Consider the following 5,017-nt stretch of genomic DNA (forward strand, 5'->3'; position numbering starts at 1 on the left):
TCAGCAATAATTCCATGCAAGTCACTTTTCTTGCTAATTTTCTTTCTTTTCTGAGTTTCCATCATATTCCTATTTTACTCAAGAAGACATTTAATTCATAAGAACTAAACTCATGTTCAAATATTGTTAGGAGACAACATCTGTTCATTTACTTCTTCTTATAGTTATATAAAACCAAGAATATAGGAAAAATACTTAAAGTGCACATCTTATTCTTTATGCACAAAATAACTTTTCTCATTGAAAAGAAAACTGAAGGGGTGCAATGCTTGAATGCACTTGGGAAGAAAATAATAATAATCTTACCCATCCAAGGAAAACTTACTACAAAAAATATATACTCGAACATATTAAAGTAGTACTAATTCATCTCAAATCTCTTTTATCATATGATGAAATAATTCTCTTTTTCTTCTTTTTCTTTTCCCATAAAAAGAACACAGAAAATAGAAGTAATTTCCTTACCACAAAAAATACCAACATTAAATTTCTTAAGCTTGTCATCTCCTATATTTGAACATGAGTTTAGTTTCTTGTTGAAATTAAGCGGAACAGGCAGCCCTGTTTCGTGTTTGATTAATAATCCTTTTGTCCCTTGGGTTTGTGATGTTGCTGAAAGCCTTGGCATCCCTAGTGCCATGCTTTGGATACAATCTGCTGCTAGCTTTTCAGCTTATTATCATTATAGTCATAATTTAGTTCCATTTCCTAGTGAAACACAACCTCAAATTGATGTTCAATTACCTTGTATGCCTTTGTTAAAGTATGATGAAATTCCTAGTTTTTTGCACCCTTCAAGTTCATATACTTTCTTGAAAACAGTCATTTTGGGACAATTCAAGAATATATCCAAACTTACCTTTATACTTATGGAAACATTCCAAGAACTTGAACGTGACGTTGTTAATCACCTCTCCGGAATATTTCCTATCAAAACTGTTGGTCCTCTATTCAAATACCCTAAAGAAGTAGCTCCTAATGATGTCCAAGGTGATTTTATGAAGGTGGAAAATTGCATAGATTGGTTTGATACAAAATCAACATCCTCTGTAGTGTACATATCCTTTGGTAGTGTGGTCATGTTAAAAAAAGAACAAGTGGAGGAAATAGCATATGGGTTGTTGAATTCATTGGTGAATTTTTTGTGGGTCATTAGGCCACCTACTAAAGTCCAAAATTTTGATCCAATATTGTTACCTAATGGATTTCTAGAGAAAGTAGGAGATAAGGGGAAAATAGTGCAATGGTGTCCACAAGAACAAGTGTTGTCCCATCCCTCGGTGGCTTGTTTCATGACACACTGTGGATGAAATTCGACTATGAAAGCACTTTCAAGTGGCATGCCCATTTTGGGTTTTCCTCAATGGGGTGACCAAGTCACCGATGCTAAGTACTTAGTCGATGTTTTCAAAACTGGACTTCGATTATCTAGAGGTGTGGCTGAAAATAGAATATTCCGAGGGAAGAAGTGGAGAAATGTGTAAGGGAGGCTACGAATGGGCCAAAGGCGTCGGAGTTAAAAGAGAACGCGTTGAAATGGAAGAAGAAGGCGGAGGAAGCGGTGGCAGAGGGTGGCTCCTCCGAGAGGAACCTGCAAGCTTTTGTGGACTATGTTAGAAGTGTGTGATAGCAACGTAAATCATAGTTTAAAGAATACATAAACAATATACAATTTAATTTGTCTTTTATTTATTGTAACCGCATATTCTTGTCTATTATTCCATTAAATAATTAGAGAACAATGAATCCTTATTAATTAATAATTCTAGTGATTGGATCTCTATGGTGATAAAGAAATAAAGTATTCAAATAAATATCTTTGTCACAACGTATTCATGTTTCATACGTCAGAAGTTAATAATTTTAGATTATCAAAAAATCCGCGTGTCTCATATTGTGGAATTTTTGACCAAACTAAGTCATTATTAAAATCAATTCAAAAAATTCGCATGTCTCATATGATATTTTTTAACACTTTTAACATAAATTTGTTATTGAAAAAAATTAAATGATGGAATTTAAAGTTTTTCTTAAAAAGAAGAGAGAGTTAAGGAAATTATATATATATAATTCCTAATTTTACTATAATTTGATCATTTTTTAAATATTTTTTTTATAATACCTCTATTTATAGGATTACAATATCAAATATCAAATGATATCATGAACATATCAAATGATATCATGAACATGATTATTAATATAATTTAGGAATTATGATCATCAAAAGTCATTAAAGTATGATTAAAAAAGATACTTCAATTTTTATATTAAAAAATTATGAATCAATGAAAGAGTAGTAATTGATATATTCATTTTTGTACAATAATAAAAAATAAATAAAAACAAAAAATGTCGAAAAAAAGATAAATAAGATTCTTGGTCAAAGAGATGTGCTACACCACTTTTCTTTTATCTAGATAATTCTTACTAAAAATATGAAGACTTCAAAGTTCCATATCAATAAACATTTTTTTTTTTTATAAATTATACAATATTTTAAAAATTATGAATTAACTTTACATTCTCATGTTTTATCATAATAGTTATTAAAAGTTGATTTACATGACTACAAAATTATATATACATGTTTTATTGAGTAGCATATATGTATGTGTTGACTTTCTTTTTCAGCTTCTATCTTCAAAAATATCCTGACATAAAAACAAAAGTTAACCTTACAACAACAACAACAAAATATAAAAAAGAAGTTAACTAATCGAATAAAAACTTTAAAGATTTTTTTATTATGAGTTAAAGATAAAGGAAGGATTTTGTTATCAACATAACATAACCTAATGCTCTAAAAACTACAAAAAGAAGAAAAAAAATTCTTTATAAACTACAAAGAGAAGCAAAGAGAAAAAATCAAACATTTTTTCTAAAAAATTGTGATTCATATTATCATGAATTCAAAAATAATAATATTGAATTTATAATTGCAACAGAAAAAAAGTGACAAATATATTAGGCACATGAAATAGTTTTACCTTGTAAAATTGAACTGCACAAAAATGTCTAACAATCTTCATTATAGATCTATCTCCTGCAAAATCAAATCAAAGAAGACAAAAAATTAACCAACAAAAGAGATAAAAGATGAAGAATAAGGAAAAATGTAAAAAAATAATCATCACATATGTCTCAAAATAGGTTTTTATAAGTGTGATTTTAAGATGTCATAAATTTTTATATTAAATTATTTGAGGGTTATGCATATGAAAGGTTAGGAGTTATGAACATTATTAATATTTATTAAGAGTAAAATTTATGTAATTGAAGAGGTATGAAAATAAAATAATTGAAAGAAAAAAAGAAAAAAGCCAAAAAAACACAAAAAAAGAAGAAGATAAATAAGAATCAAGCCCTCAGAGAGTGCCACGTCATTATTTTCATATCCAGCTTTATTATATTATATAGATTCGCGTATCTCATATTGTGTGCGCATTAATGGATGAAATGATGGTAATCTCATAAAGTAAAGTCCGAAGAAGATAAAGAGTATATATAGATGTTATCACTATCTTAGAGGTAGAGAATTGTTTCGATAGACCCTTGACTCAAACAAAAAAAAAAACAGTCCAAACTCCAAAATAATATAGAGAAAGAAATAACAAAAATGAAGACAATCATGACAAAATACTACAGACAACCTGACAAATCATTCTAAACAATAGTCATAACAAGATACAACAATAACCAAAGTGTAAAAAAAAATCACAAATAGTAAGCAAACTCAAAGGATAAGAAAAAGTACAAGAGCAATAATACAACTAATAGTAAAGAGGAATAAGAGAGACAACAATCAACTAACTAACTAACCTCCTACTCAAATATGTGTCCTCCATAACCTCATATCTAAGGTTATGTCGTCGGTAAGCTGAAGTTGCATCATCTGATGTCTAATCACCTATCTCCAATACTTCTTCAGTCTACCTCTACCTGAAACTATAGGTAATCTCTCAGACCTCCACATTGGGGCATTCGCGCATCTCCTTTGCACATGTCTGAATCATCTCAATCTCGATTCCTGCATCTTATCCTCTATGGAGCCACCCCTACTTTGGCTTCATTTTTTATCTTGTCTCTCCTCATTAGCCCACACATCCATCTCAGCATCCTCACTCCGCAACTATCATCTTGTTCTGAACGTAGGAGTTCTTGACTAGACAACACTCTTTTCTATATAATACAATTGATCTATCTATCGCTTTATAAAACTTATTGTCTCTTTAAGTTTTGGTGACACCTTAATATATTTTATATATGTATTGATAATTAAATTTTTTTACACTATCACTGTAGTTTAACTACTATGCCAAGGTAATTAGTTAACATATTTACGGAGATCTACATGTAATAGTGTAAAAGGTTTTTTAAACTACCGTAAGCTTAAGGTTTATTATTTGGTACTTACTTCTTGGCTGCTTCGAGAAAGAAATGGACTTTATGGTGCAAATCATGTTGTAGTGAAAACTACAGCAACGTGTACAAATTGAAGTTAACTAACAACATCATGATGATTTAAACAACTCTATAAATTAATTAACAAATCATAGCTCCATCAAAAGAGTACCTTCTTTCATTATAAAGTTAATACTTTTTTTTTATTGTGATGAAAAAGCTAAACACTTAAATATTTTCTATTTCAACCCTCTTTTACTGCATTATCCTCACTACAATATTTTCCAACTCTTCTCATTTTTTTCCATACCCTTCACAAAGGAAAATGTATCATAAAAGAATATCTTTCATAAATAAATGTCAAACATGTTATAAATTCATTGAATTAGTGGACTATCCATATTCTCAATACATGAACTACTTATATTCATGTATGTGTATTTCCAAGGTTCGATGAACCATTTTAATAAGAATGTATTAATTTATTATGACACTTAATATGGTGACTTTTGGAGTGATTTCTCTACCTATAAATAGGGTTGTTCATTCACCATTGTAAGACACACTTGAAGACATTTGAATAAGATGATCTTTACATTATACTTCTCATACA

General features: G+C 29.4%; 1 pseudogene; it reads left to right on the forward strand.

Annotated features, from left to right (window-relative positions):
- The first annotated feature begins 422 nt into the window (after positions 1-422).
- LOC107062481 (limonoid UDP-glucosyltransferase-like) lies at positions 423-1,734 on the forward strand (annotated as a pseudogene).
- The last annotated feature ends 3,283 nt before the right edge of the window (positions 1,735-5,017 follow it).

The sequence above is a fragment of the Solanum tuberosum genome, unplaced genomic scaffold, assembly GCF_000226075.1.
Source record: "Solanum tuberosum cultivar DM 1-3 516 R44 unplaced genomic scaffold, SolTub_3.0 scf00232, whole genome shotgun sequence".
In the NCBI taxonomy this organism is placed as follows: Eukaryota; Viridiplantae; Streptophyta; class Magnoliopsida; order Solanales; family Solanaceae; genus Solanum; species Solanum tuberosum.